At 42.3% G+C, this 15291-nt stretch overlaps 1 pseudogene; it reads right to left on the bottom strand.

The window, feature by feature from the left end:
- Positions 1-5683: 5683 nt before the first annotated feature.
- LOC114206772 (tubulin alpha-1C chain pseudogene) lies at positions 5684-7563 on the bottom strand (annotated as a pseudogene).
- Between the last annotated feature and the right edge of the window lie 7728 nt (positions 7564-15291).

Here is a 15291-nt window from a genome sequence, read left to right as displayed (position 1 = left end):
GGAGGTCAGGGAAAAACAACCTGAAGACAGTTCATAGCATGCTTTACATAGTAATTACTGCCCAACAGGTTCCTGTAACAGCTATGACATAAATACCCTTTCTCAGTAGCAGGCCTGGTGTTAGTACATTTTGACTTATAATTGGAAAAAGATGCATTGAAGGGAAAATAAGTTGAGTTACACTGAATGTTGACTGCCAAGGTACTGTTTTAAGCATTTTGCTGTATTTAATGAAACTCAAAGGAAAGTGATAAACCATCTTAATAAGAGTCTGCTTTTTTTGTTAATGGAGAAATGTGTTTTAATTTGTTTTTGTTGAGTTGAAAAAAACGGGGGAGGGTGATGGAGAAACCTCTGGCTATGCAAAGCATCAAAACAACTGGATTGCATTCTGTCCAGATACAGCAAGTGACCTGGAAGGTCCTGAGTCCTAAAGAATGGGTATTTCATATTGATGAGAGTGATTCACCCTCCAGCCTCTTTTGCAAGACTCCTTATCGGCAAAGGGCAAAATGAATTTCCAAGCGTTTATTTATTTATTTATTTTTAAAGATTTTATTTATTTGACAGAGAAAGACACAGTGAGAGAGGGAACACAAGCAGGGGGAGTGGGAGAGGGAGAAGCAGGCTTCCTGCTGAGCAGGGAGCCCGATGCGGGGCTCTATCCCAGGACCCTGAGATCACGACCCGAGCTGAAGGCAGACACCTAACGACCGAGCCACCCAGAAGCCCTCAGCATTTATTTTATTGGTATGGTAGAATCAATGACAAGGAGCGTGAAAGTTTGCGCAACCAAGTATATGTGGGGAATTTATCTTGAATACATAAATGCTATTGATGTCTGACTTGGTTTGTTATCTTTAATGAGTGAAGGAATGGTTACAAGTGTCTTTCTTCAGTCCCTTTCTATTTCTTTCCTAGGGGCTTACCCTTCTTAGGATGTTTACATATGCCATACATTTACACTTGACCTGTTGACCATCTATTTTTCTCCCCAGGTCTCCGTGAGGGCTTGACTCTTAATTTGTAGGTAGAATTACAGTGTAGTTGGGTGAGCATCCACCTAGGGTACTCCACAGCATTCATTCTCAGCTTCATAAAGGCAGATTGCTGAAGGTACTAAGAACAATGCACTAGTGTTTGGTAATAAGGGAAAGTTTCAGTGTTAAGAAATTGCCTTTTCAAACGAGCACTGCATCAGGTGCTCTGTGGGCCTTTGAGTTAGAGCTGGGTTCACAATGGGCCTCTCTTCCTTACCACTATAAAATGGGCAAACCATTTTAACTTTACTGAACCTATTCCTTCAGCTATAAAAGGGACATGGAATTTCTATCCAGAGAGGCTTTGAGTGTTAAGTGCTTATTAAGCATTTAGCCTGGTGCTTGGTATATAGTTTTACTGGGGACCTCTTTGATTACATGGCAAACCGAGTAACTATCCTTAAATACATGAAGTCCTTCCTCTATATTTGGGCAGGATTAAGTTGTGTAATTCACCTGTTTGTCTTGCAAAACAGCTTTTAATGTTAAAGTAGTACATGGGCTTTTGTGTCAAACTATATTGTAATATATTGGGAGTCAGAATGCTTTTATGTTCACTGCTTTATTAAGCAGCTAAAATAGTATGTGGTCCTTGGTAGAGTAGTTACCTGGGCCAAGAATTGTGTGTGGTGTGTATTTCTGTGTGTTTCTCCTTGATTTTAGCTAATTAATGATGGTAGGTTTACTGTAATTTTTAAATTCTGATAATGCACGGGCACCTGGGTGGCTCAGTCGTTAAGCGTCTGCCTTCAGCTCAGGTCATGATCCCAGGGTCCTGGGATTGAGTCCCGCATTGGGCTCCCTGCTCAGCGGGAACCCTGCTTCTCCCTCTCCCACTCCCCCTGCTTGTATTCCCTCTCTCGCTGTGTCTCTCTCTGTCTCTGTCAAATAAATAAAAAAATCTTTAAAAAAAAATTCTGGGGCGCCTGGGTGGCTCAGTCGTTAAGCGTCTGCCTTCGGCTCAGGTCATGATCCCAGGGTCCTGGGATCGAGGCCCACATCAGATTCCCTGCTCAGCAGGAAGCCTGCTTCTCCCTCTCCCCCTGCTTGTGTTCCCCCTCTCGCTGTGTCTTTATCAAATAAATTAATAAAATCTTTAAAAAAAATTGATAATGCAGAAATTTCTTGGTTCCTAGAGGAGAGTATTTTTCTGGATGCAAGGAGAGTCAACCCAAGTAGCAGGAAATAGTAAATCTTGAGAAAGAGACTTTGTTAAATTTTATTTTGAGAAACATTCAAACTTAGAGAAATTGCAGCAATGGTACCTTGAAATTTTGTGTATCATTTGGATTCACTCACATTTGCTTCTATATGTTATGTATGTATTATTTGCTGAACCACCAGAAATTAAGTGGCATACCTTTTTATTTCTGAATATTTCAGTTTGTGTCTCCTAAGAATAAGGGCATTCTCTTGCACAACCACACTCCAGTTATCAAATTTAGGACTTTTAAGAATGATAGAGTATTTCTCTTACAATCTATGTTCAAATTATGCCAAGTGTCTTAATACTAACCTTTAACAATCCCCTTGTTCCTATTATCCATTGCATTTAGTTGTCTCATCTCTTCAATTTCCTCGAATTTCCTCTGGTTTCTCTTCAGATCGCATAAATCTAATTTAGAACAACTCCCTAGCTTGTTCTTCACAACAGTAATAAGAGTTTGAAGAGTTCATGCCAGCTGTTTAAGGAGTGTTTCTTAATTTAGATTATTCTACTATTTCCTCTTTTTATTTATTTTTTTAAACTTTTTATTCATGAGAGAGAGAGAGAGAGGCACAGGGAGAAGCAGGCTCCCAAGGAACAGGGAGCCTGATGTGGGACTCGATCCCAGGACCCTGGGATCACGACCCGAGCCTACTATTTCCTCATACCTCAATTCAGGTTATGCATTTTGGCAGGAATACTAAATATTGGTGCATTACACCAGATGGCATACATTGTGTCAGTTTATCCCATTATTAGTGTTAACTCTTACTTGGTTAAGGTGTTGTCCACCAGATTTCTCTTACTTTTTTTTTCCCCCTTCATAATATTCTGTGGGAGGATAATTTTTTTTTAAGATTTTATTTATTTGACAGAGAACACAGCGAGAGGGAGCACAAGCAGGGGGAGTGGGGGAAGGAGAAGCAGGCTTCCTGCTGAGCAGGGAGCCTGATGTGGGGCTCGATCCCAGTACCCTGGGACCATGACCTGAGCCGAAGGCAGACGCTTAACGACTGAGCCACCCAGGCGCCCCTCTGTGGGAGGATATACTGAAAGTATCAACAAACGGAGTGATTTTAGCATATAATTATTTTTGCTTGAATCAGTTATACCTTCTGTGTTCACTGGTGTTCTGTCAGGAAGAGCTTTTCCTTCTGGTAGAGCCCAGTTCTTGTTTCCTGTGTTATCTGGCAGTCATTCACTTTACTCCAATTCAGCCAGTGGGGGGGACGCCCTTTCTGGCTCCCTTCATGAGACTTAGAGTCTTAAAACACTGAAGGTTCTTACTTAATGACCAAATACTTTGAAACTCAGATATATCAAATTTCTCTCTGCTTAAGTCATAACAGTACTATAAAATTATGGAAGCTTTCTGGAATGTCTTTTTTTTTTTTTAGATTTTATTTATTTGAGAGAGAGAGCACATGAGATGGGGGAGGGTCAGAGGGAGAAGCAGACTCCCTGCCGAGCAGGGAGCCCGATGCGGGACTCAATCCAGGGACTCCAGGATCATGACCTGAGCCAAAGGCAGTTGCTTAACCAACTGGGCCACCCAGGCGCCCTGGAATGTCTTAAGGTATCAACTGCAGGTGGAAATTTACCAGTGGTCAAGATTCCACCACCAGAAGGGGCAATTTTAAAGAACAGTATCCTAATTCTTATATTAATTTTGAAATGCCACACCTTTTATTTCTTAGTGTGTGTGCCCTAGTTGCTGTTTAAAAATCACATAATGCATATGAAACTAAATTCTCGTTAAAAATGTTAAAATCCATCTTGACTAGCTCTCTTCCTGTTAACCCTCTTACTCTCATTTGTTCTCTAGACTTAACTACTTTTAATGGTTTACTGTTAACTTTTTACCTCCATATTTGTATACACATTAAAATATTTGATTTTTTTGCTTTTGACAAATGGGATTATTGACAATTTGCAGAATTTGGGGATCTTTGTCAGTAGTTAGGAACTTCCTCATTCTTTGTAACTATTGCATAATGTTCCAAAGGGTGAATGTCATGATTTAATCTCTTTAATGCCTATTTCTCTGACATCTTTATGCCAAAGTTGGTTGACAACCTGCAAGTATTCTGAGAATGGAAACCATACGAAGTAAGGTTCAGAGGACCGTTATTTATCTTACAGTCTTACAAATTATGTTAGTTTGTGCTTATGTTCTTTTTTTTAAAAGATTTTATTTATTTATTTGACAGAGACACAGGGAGAGAGGGAACACAAGCAGGGCGAGTGGGAGAGGGAGAAGCAGGCTTCCCGCGGAGCAGGGAGCCTGATGTGGGGCATGATCCCACCTGGGATCATGACCCGAGCTGAAAGCAGACGCTTAAGGACTGAGCCACCCAGGCGCCCCTGTGCTTGTGTGCTTAAGATAGAACTTCCTTCAGGTTTTCTAGTAGTAATCAAGTCTTGTACTTTTTATGTTAAAACTTTTTTTTTTAACACAGAAGATGTATATATTTGGAATGTTTAATTTAGTGTTGCTTAAAATAACAGAATGATGAATAATATTCCCAACATTTAATGTTCAGCATAGATGCAGGTAGGCAATAGCACTTCACACTCAGCTAACATTGCTGGTGTGAATGTATTATCCATATAATGGCATATTAAGGAATTGTAATTTGAGCATAAGATATAACTAGCTGGGCCATGTCTATTTGCCCTGTGTGGGGAGCCCAACGGGAGTCTTATTGGCATAAAAGAACAATTTTTCTGATGAGATGTTCTGTGCCCTGTGCACAGAAGTATGAAATTCCATTGAAGCTGTTGAAGAGAAATAAAATGGCTGATCTCATGTAAGAGTAGGTAGGACTTAACTCATGATCCATGTGAAACAACTCAAGTCATTGGGAAACACTGCATGGGCTTAGAGATCCTGCATTAGCATCTAGGAGTATAAGTACTTTTTTGTAAGCACCAAGCACAGTTCTAAGCACATCACATTAACTCAACCCCTCAACATCACTAAGAAGTAGGTTATTACTCCCACATTGCATCCTACAGACAAGTACATTGCTTGATGTCACAGTAGGAAGTGGCAGGTTTGTGCCACACTGCCATTTTGATTAAGTGAATATGTGGGGAAATGGATGTTATAAAAATAAAAGGAGCAATTAGGAGTGATCAAAGGGATATCCACCTAATCTGAATGTTCTCAATTTACAGTGCCCTATTAACAGGATAAAAAGGGCACTCTAAACAGCCTATCATAACTTCTAATCAGTTTATATTTATTAAAGACCCTATGAGAAGCTTACCATCAGTAGTCAGGTTAATTTCACCTTTTTGAAAAAGAAGTAAACTACGATAAAAGAACTGTGCCCTAATCCTACTTAATCCTAGTTCTGAGATAGCATAAACTGGCATTTTTTTTAAGCTGGCATTTTTAGATAAGCCACTATATTATGTGGATAGCCATATACATATTTTAAAGATTTATTTTATTTTTTAATTAAATTTTTTAAAAAAATAGAAACATCACTTTTATTGACAAGTTAGGGCCACAACAGACAGCTTCCAGAACAGAAATAAGACAGTCCCAAGACAATGGAGTGTAAAATCGTAGTAGACAGGTTAATACTCTTCACCCTCATCCTCTCCCTCAGCACTAGCCGCTCCAACCTCCTCATAATCCTTCTCAAGGGCAGCCATGTCCTCACGGGCCTCAGAAAACTCTCCCTTCCTCCATGCCCTCCCCCACATACCAGTGAACAAATGCACGCTTGGCATACAACAGGTCAAACTTGTGGTCCAGGCAAGCCCAGGCCTCAGTGATGGCTGTGGTGTTGCTCAGCATGCTCAGAGTGCACTGTACTTGGGCCAGTCTCCACCGGGCACCACAGTGGGAGGCTGGTAATTAATGCCCACTTTGAAGCCAGTGGGACACCAGTCCACAAACTGGATGGTACGCTTGGTTTTGATGGTGGCAATGGCAGCATTGACATCTTTGGGAACCACGTCGCCACAGTACAACAGGCAGCAAGCCATGTATTTACCATGCTGAGGGTCACATTTCACCATCTGGTTCGCTGGCTCAAGGCTTGCGTTGGTGATCTCTGCTATAGTCAGCTGTTCATGGTAGGCTTTCTCAGCAGAGATGACGGGGGCGTAGGTGGCCAGAGGGAAGTGGATGCGGGGGTAGGGCACCAGGTCGGTCTGGAATTCTGTCAGATCAACATTCAGAGCTCCATCAAAAATGAGGGAAGCAGTGATGGAGGACACAATTTGACCTATCAACCTATTTAGATTAGTGTAGGTTGGGCATTCAATATCGAGGTTTCTACGACAGATGTCATAGATGGCCTCATTGTCTACCATGAAGGCACAATCAGAGTGCTCCAGGGTGTGTGGGTAGTGAGGATGGAGTTGTAGGGCTCAACTACAGCTGTGGAAACCTGGGGGGCTGGGTAAATGGAGAGCTCCAGCTTGGACTTCTTGCCATAATCGACAGAGAGACATTCCATCAGCAGGGAGGTGAACCTAGAACCAGTTCGTCCTCCAAAGCTGTGGAAAACCAAGAAGCCCTGAAGACCTGTGCACTGGTCAGCCAGCCTTTGAATATGGTCCAAGACAAGGTCAATGATCTCCTTGCCAATGGTGTAGTGCCCTTGGGCATAGTTGTTGGCAGCGTCCTCCTGCCGGTGATGAGCCGCTCAGGGTGGAAGAGCTGCCAATAGGTGCTGGTGCAAACTTCATCAATGACCCTGGGTTCCAGGTTTACAAACACGGCCCTGGGCACATGCTTGCCAGTGCCAGTCTCACTGAAGAAGGTGTTGAGTCATCTTCCCCGATGGTCTTGTCACTTGGCATCTGGCCATTGTGCTGGATGCCATGTTCCAGGCAAGAGAGCTCCCAGCAGGCATTGCTGATCTGGACACCAGCCTGGACCATGTGGATGGAGATGCACTCACGCATGACTGAGACTTATAGGGTTCCTTGGGGCTGGAGGAGGTGAGGGGATGGCGACAAGGTTCTCCCGCTGACAGACTACCAAAGAGTCCGGGGAAGAAGTAAGAGCTAAAGATTTATTTTAGAGAATGAGCATGAGCTGGGAAAGGAGCGGAGAGGGAGGGAGAAGGGAGGGGAAAGAATGTCAAGCAGACTCCCGAGCTGATCCCCGAGACCGACACAGGGCTTGATCCCATGACCCCGAGATCATGACCTGAGCCAAAACCAAGAGCTGGATGCTTAACCCACTGACCACCCAGGTGCCCCTGTGGGTAGCTATTTGTTTTGTTTTTTTTTTTTGTTTTTTGTTTTTTGTTTTTAAGATTTTATTTGAGGGGCACCTGGGTGGCTGGCTCAGTCAGTTAAATGTCTGCCTTCGGCTTGGGTCAAGATCCCAAGGTCCTGGGATCGAGCCCCACGTCGGGCTCCCTGCTCTGCGGGAAGCCTGCTTCTCCCTCTCCCACTCCCCCTGCTTGTGTTCCCTCTCTTGCTGTGTCTCTCTCTGTCAAATAGATAAATAAAATCTTAAAAAAAAAGATTTTATTTGAGAGTGAGAGAAAGAGAACACACAAGCAGGGGGAGGGGTAGAGGGAGAAGCAGACTCCCTGCCAAGTAGGGAGCCCGATGTGGGACTCTATCCCAGGACCCCGGGATCATGACCCCAGCCGAAGGCAGACGCTTAACTGACTGAGCCACCCAGGCATTCTCTTTTTTTTTTTTTTAAAAAGAAAGATTATATGAGAGAGAGAGAGAGGGAGCACAAGCAGGGTAATGGCAGAGTGAGAGGGAGAAGCAGGCTTACCCACTAAGCATTAGGGAACCCAACGTGGGTCTTGATCCCAATGCGGGTCTTGATCCCAGGACCCCAAGATCATGACCCAAGCCAAGGCAGATGCCCAACTGACTGAGCCACCCAGGTGCCCCAGGGATATTGTTTTAAACTGTGCATGTATTACTCGCACAAACTTAAAGTGAAAAAAAATCCATTCAGATTCAAATCTAGCCTATCTCCACCCACATGGAGCACCCCCATGGATCCCGGGGTCCTGGGATCAAGACCCACATGGGGCTCCTTGCTCAGCGGGGAGCCTGCTTCTCCCTCTAGCCCTCCCTTGACAAATAAAATCTTTAAAAAAATATTTTAAAAACCCCAATATTCCTAAAAGATTTATGATGGCATCAACATTCCATAGTCTTTTCCTCCCTCCTTTCCTCAGTCACATAGCTGCTATTTGTACCTGACCTATAGGTACATATAGCAGGTAAATTTAAACTAGCACCAAATTCCTTATTTTGCAGATTTACAGGGGATTCTCTTCATAAGGTTGTTAGAATAGATAGCATGTTACACTGCGTTTTCCTCAAGGTGATGAACATGCCTGATACTTGTAGATAAAATCTGGTGCACAGATTCTTGGTAGCACTTCCAGTCATCTTGAATTTGTGCTGCCATTTTGATTTGCTTTGACCAATAGAATGCAGTGGAGTGACGTGTCGCTTCTGAGCTTCAGCTCCCGGAGGGCTTGCCTCTTCTCTCATGCTCTTTCTGAACACTGTCACAGGTTTGTAAACAAGCTTTAGGGTGAGACACAGTAGATACGAGAGACCTCTGGAAAAAGGCCCAGGTTTCCTAGCTATTACAACTATCCCAGCCGGAGCTCCTGATGTAGAGTGAACTCTGCAAGTGCATGTCCCTGTAGAGCAGAAGAGTCCCTGAGCTGAGCCTAGATTAAACTGCCAAACTAAGGAATGGGAGCAAATAAATGCTTGTGTAAAGCCACTTAGTTTTGGTTTGTCACTTAGTTTGTTACCCAGCGATAGATAAGGATACAAACCTAATAATGGCCTCAATCTGGTTAATAAAAAAGCATTTCCAGGGCGCCTGGGTGGCTCAGTAGGTTAAGCGTCTGCCTTCGGCTCAGGTCATGATCCCACATCGGGCTCCCTGCTCAGCGGGGAGTCTGCTTCTCCCTCTCCCTCTACCTGCCGCTCCCCCTGCTTGTGCTCTCTCTGTCAAATAAAAAAATAAAATCTTAAAAAAAAAAAAAGCATTTCCAGTGAACAAATGAGCAACTACCTAGAAGTGACTTAACCCGTGCCTATTGGGGGAGTTAGTGGGTAAACGGGACCATTAGGCATAGTTTTCCTTTGTTGAACAGTCTCATCCAAGTTCCCATGCTGAAAATTTTCACATTTCTCAGAATTAGCTTTACATAATAGCTTTATTTGTTCGGTGAAAAAGACATTTTCTTTAGCTAGTGTTTCAGCAAAATACATCTTTTATCTGGCATTTTAGAGAAAAGTAGTCCCATTTCTCTAATTTTCCTTCCTGTTGTGTAATCATGGAGTTTTAAAGTCAAAGACGGGAAAAAAAAACTTCTTTTAAGCCTGATGTTAAATGCTGAGAAAAACTGGAGATAATAGAAAGTTTTTAGGATTCCCTTTTAGTGAAAGTAAGATGTAAAAATGAACAGGAATAGGATGAGTGCTATACAAGTAGAAAAGGCAAGCCCATTTACACAAGTTCAGGACCAGATCAATTTGGTATTTGAAGCTATTTGATTTGTGAATAGAGTTCTTCTGTTCTAATACAGTTCTAATTCTATGTCACTAGTAGAGTCAGGACTTAAAAATCAGTTTCTTTTCTGTGGTAATTTAGTGGTATAATTCTTTGGATGTTTGCATTCCAGATTTCCTGTGTATTTAATTTACTATTTTCTTAATCAGAACTGTGGTTCAGGATCTCCACTCATGCTGTGATCTGTCCGTGGTACTTGGCAAAGCTCACTAGCACTGTGGAAAGATTCCCAGCCAGCCACGAAAGCACAGCTGATTTAAAGCTATCTGAGATGGTAAGAGCAAGGAAATCACACTGGGACACTGGATGTTTGTTCAGCATTGCTGAAGTAAGACAGCCAGAGAATAATAGCACATCACACACACACACACACACACTCTGCCCTAGCCCTGAGAAATACTCTTCTCACAGTAGAATTGTGCACAGTAGAATTCAAAGGAAGCCAGAAAGAATTAACGTGGCAGTTACAGTTTCCATGGAAATTGTGTCATTGCTTTTGGAGGTCTTCAAAGTGGTCTTTCTGAGATAACATGTTTCCCCCTTGAGGTTGAAAAGTTCTCTCCTTTAGACTTGTGATGCATTCCCATATACAGAGGACATACCGTGTAGTGGTTAGAAACCTGGGTGCTATCTGATGGGACTGTTCTGTATCCTAATTGTGGTGGTCGGTACACAGACATATCTATATTGAAATCCATAGAACTGTACAATGAAAGGGAAAAAAGTCAGTTTCCCTGTATAATTAAACCCACAGGGGTACTGAACCTAGACTGCCTGGGTTTGTTTGAATCACAGCTCCATTGTTCATTAGGTGTGTGACCCTGGGCAAATTACTTGTGCCTTAGTCTCCCCATCTGTAAATGCAGGTAATAATAGTATCTCCTGCATGGAGTTTGCTGTAGGGATTCAGCTAATATATGTAAAACACTTAAAACAGTGTCTGGCTCATTGTATGTGCTATATAAGAGATAGCTACTATTATTATAATGTAAAGGAATAAAAAGATGTATGAGCTATAATATCATCATAGCAAACATGAGCAGTCTAAAATACAACTACCATGAGGTGGTGCCCTTATGCAGGAAAGGAAGAAACCCTAAAAGAATGCAAATGCTACTAAGCAAAAAAAAAAAATTTTTTTTTTAAGAGAGTGCACGTGTGTGTGTGCATGTGTGCCCTGTTGGAGGACAGAGGCAGAGAGAGAGTGAAAGAGAATCCTAAGCAGGCTCCACACCCACCCAGTGCGGAGCCCAGTTCGGTGCTCCAACTCACAACCCTGAGATCATGACCTGAGCCAAAATCAAGAGTCAGATGCTTAACCAACTGAGCCTGAGGTGCCCCTCTACTAAGCAAATTTAAGTCTGCTCTGTTGCTATTTTCCAGGGAAGGCAAAACCCAACCAAACAAGAAAATCCCCTCATTCTCCTAATTCAATTATTCATTGAATGCCTATTTTCCAGGGACTTACTGAAAAGTTAGAAAGGATCTTGGCAGTCCCTCACTTCCCAGATCACCTGAGGATGTGTTCTCCAGTGCATGTGTATCTTTTTTGTGTGTGTGTGTGGCCTGGCTTTTCAGATTTACCACAGCTACTGGCTAGAAGTACTGATAATGTCTACGACTAAGCATCGTATCTATGGCATCTACCAGTGAGAATATTAAGACCAAAGAAATTCTTCCACTAGGTTGATTACTTACAAGGGAAATCCTGAGAATTATTTGGGAGAGAAAAGGAAGCTTCTGAAAAACAGGAACCTGGGGGTCCAAGCCATGGGTATTTTAAGGATGCTCTAGACAGACTTAGGAATATTCAGATCATGAATCTCTTGTACAAAATGAGAGAATAACAATGCTCTTCAACACGAAGGGAAAAATGAGGCATCATTCCTATATGGTATTCAAATATTAATCTTGAACCATTCCCCTATCACTACAGGACATTAATGGGACAGACAACATGACACAGAGACATTAAGAGCAGGCAGAGGTGCTCTCCATTCGATTCACATGAGTGTGAGGTCTTGTTTTTAATGTTTAAGCATTACTCTTTGACAGTTGAGAAAACAATCCCCCTGGGAGGAGGAAAGCAGCCAAGAGAAAATGGAACAGTCTGAGAAAGAATGGAAATGATTCTATTGCTCCACAAGGCAGAGCCAAGTGGGAGGGAAGCCAGGATAAATGATCAGAGGCTGTCTACGAACCAGCTCGCCCCAGCTTGGGCGCTGGGTGCCTACTCAGTGAAGCAATAACAGCTCTACCATGGCTGGCACAGCGGGAGCTCCAAGTTAGTCATCTGCAGGAAACTGGCCTTGATCTCCATTTTGTAATCAGTGTCTGAACGATCCAGAAACACAAGCCCACAGGATTGCATCTGGGCTCTACTTCTCCTTGGTTGTCATGGGAAGGGAGCGTTGCAAGTAACATAAACAAATTTAGACTCTGGGGGAACTACACAGTAAAGTTATTTTTTTTCTCAAGATTTTATTTATTTATTTGACAGAGACAGCGAGAGAAGGGACACAAGCAGGGGAAGTGGGAGAGGGAGAAGCAGGGTTCTCACGGAGCAGGAAGCCCGATGTGGGACTCGATCCCAGGACCCTGGGATCATGACCTGAGCCGAAGGCAGATGTTTAACTGACTGAGCCACCCAGGCGCCCCCACAGTAAAGTTCTAATGGCCATTTATGGTGATTAAAAATACAAAATGTGTTAAACTGTTTCGGGAACTTGGAAGGAAATGCTGCTGTTTCAAGGAGGGGAAGAGATAAGGTGTAACTTTAAAAAAAAAACTTTGAGTTTAATATTACATAGAAGTCAAAAACCTTTGATGGCACATATTTTACTTCCTTTAGGTGTCAGGAATACAAAAGAGGTGACATGCTGAATGCCACACAGCTGCAGAAATTGTAAATGATCTAGTATAAATGTGCTTAATTGTTTTCTAGCCCCTCGAAACCATCTGTTTTGTGGAAAAGTGAGTGGGCTGTCCTGACCCTTTGCCATTAATTTCTCCTCATTACTTATTCCTGCATGATTACTGATTCAAGGGAGCTCTCCATACTTAGATTACTAGATTAAGAAGTATCATGAAGCTGACTAATGCTCAGAAACCAACACAGTAACAACTTAAAGTTACATCCACTGTGGAGCAGTTGAATATACCAGCAGTGATCCTGGGCTGCATGAGGTTGGCAGAATATGGAGTAAGTTAACACGGATCCTAGCAGAAGTCCTCGACTGTCTAGGTATGGGGCCTCATTTTTGTCTGTGGTATTGGAACCACTCTTCCCTGGCTTTCCTGCCTGTTTTTGCTGAAAATTATACAAGGACTAAGAAAAATCTAATGTCTTTCCCTCCTGTTATAAGTGAGAAAATGAAGACCTGAAGACATTAACTAATATAACCAGGGAAACTAAACTTGCCGAGTAAACTGTACTGTTTGAAACTTCTAGCAAGGTATACTGGAACATCTGCTTCAGTCAAGCTTTATAAAACAAAACCATTGAATTTTAGAGTTAAAAGAGATCTGAGAGTCTAAATTAAGAACATTGAAAAACTGGATCTTTGTTAGGAGGCCTAAAAGCTTAGAGACGATAAGGAGGAATGCTTTGCTTTCTAAAATATTCAGAAGTTATTGGGGTAATGACAGCATCAGTTCGTAGGTTCTATATTTTTATACAAATGCCAGACTTTTAACTTGTAAAATTAATCGTATTTCATTTTTTCTAAAATAAAAACAACTAGAAATTGATTTTCTCAATTTGGGAAGCTACCGCCCTCTAGAGGGTGGGCTTGGAAATGTGAGAGGTACTTTTTTTTTTTTTTCTTAAGATTTTTATTTTTGAGAGCGAGCGAGCATGAGCTGGGGAGAGGAGCAGAGGGAGAAACAGACTCCCTGCTGAACAGAGAGCCCGATGCAGGACTCGAACCCAGGACCCTGGGATCATGACCTGAGCCAAAGGTAGACCTTTAACTGACTGAGCCACCCAGGTGCCTGAGAGGTGCTTTTTCTTTGTCACAATGACTAATGGGGCAGCGGGAGTTGTTACTGACTGGCATTTATTATCTGGGGATGAGGGATGCTGTCATACTGAAATGCAGGGTTACACATAAAGAGCTCCTTTCCCCAAAATGCCAATAGTATTTTCTATGAAACATGATGCAAGTGAGATCTAGTTTTTACAAATTGCACCTTAAAATGCTAACCATTTATTCTAAGCTGTCTCAGTGAGATGGGGGCTGGGGGATACCCATTGACTGAGAACACAGGTATGTTTATTAATTTTATGGTAAACCTTAGTCTACAGGAAATGCATGGATCTGACTGCATTTCAGGCCAGCTAATCCCACTAGCATTTATCTCAACATTGGGATCTGGGACTTGACTTGCCAATTGTTCACTGTACACAGCTACAGTGCTACTTACTCAGCTAGGAATAAAAGGTAGACATCTGACTGATGTAATGTTATACAGTATATACAGGCAGATGTTGATAAAATGGTTCTAAGTGCTCTGATAACTGCAGAATAGGCTCTGGATGTCACAAAGATATAACCTGAATCTTTTTAAGATTTTCAGGTAGGATTATGTAAGGTATCTACTTGATTCTCCAGTGTTCATTCTCCCCTAAGTAATAAAAACCCCAAATGGTCTCCATTTCCCCCAACATCTTTCAGCTCTGTTGTGGGTGGGTGTGACCATTGTGACTTGACCAATGGACGGTATGGAATGTGTGCAATTTCCAACATTTCCCCCTTCTTTGAAATAGGGAAACTGTGTGTTCTTACTCACTTTCCCTCTTGCCACTTGCTGGGAAGGGTTGACAACCTGAATCACCTTAGACCTAGAGAAGAAGCCACGGAATGTTCCACCAGTTGGATACTTGGATGATTATACAGAGCAGAGGAACCTATTCACTTCTATCTTACTTAAGCCAATATATTTTGGACAAATTCATTTTTTGCCATTTTTTCATATGCCAACTGTTGTGTTGCTCTCTCAATTAGGCTGCAAATAAATGACGTCTGGTCTTTTTTTTTTAAGTTTATTTTTTTGTAATCTCTATCCCCAACATGGGGCTCAAACTCATGACCCTGAGATCAAGAGTTGAATGCTTCTCTGACTGAGCCAGCTTGGTGCCCCAACAACTGTTTTTGTTGTTTTTTTTTTTAAAGATTTTATTTATTTATTTGACGGACAGAGACACAGCGAGAGAGGGAACACAAACAGGGGGAATGGGAGAGGGAGAAGCAGGCTTCCCGCTAAGCAGGGAGCCCGATGTGGGGCTTGATCCCAGGACCCTGGGATCATGACCTGAGCGGAAGGCAGATGCTTAACAACAGAGCCACCCAGGTGCCCTCTAACTGGTCTTAATAAATAAGTAGTGCGAGAAACTTGAATGTGGCTGAACTCCTTTTTAGGTATATTTGGGTCGCAAATACATATCTTACAAAAAAATAACTTGTATTTACAAATTCAATACATTACAAACAGGCAGTCTTGGG

Source organism: Eumetopias jubatus, unplaced genomic scaffold (assembly GCF_037043125.1).
Source record: "Eumetopias jubatus isolate StellerSeaLion01/CBP00866 unplaced genomic scaffold, mEumJub1_p1.0 scaffold_2, whole genome shotgun sequence".
NCBI lineage: Eukaryota > Metazoa > Chordata > Mammalia > Carnivora > Otariidae > Eumetopias > Eumetopias jubatus.
This window is presented reverse-complemented; position numbering and strand designations above follow the sequence as displayed.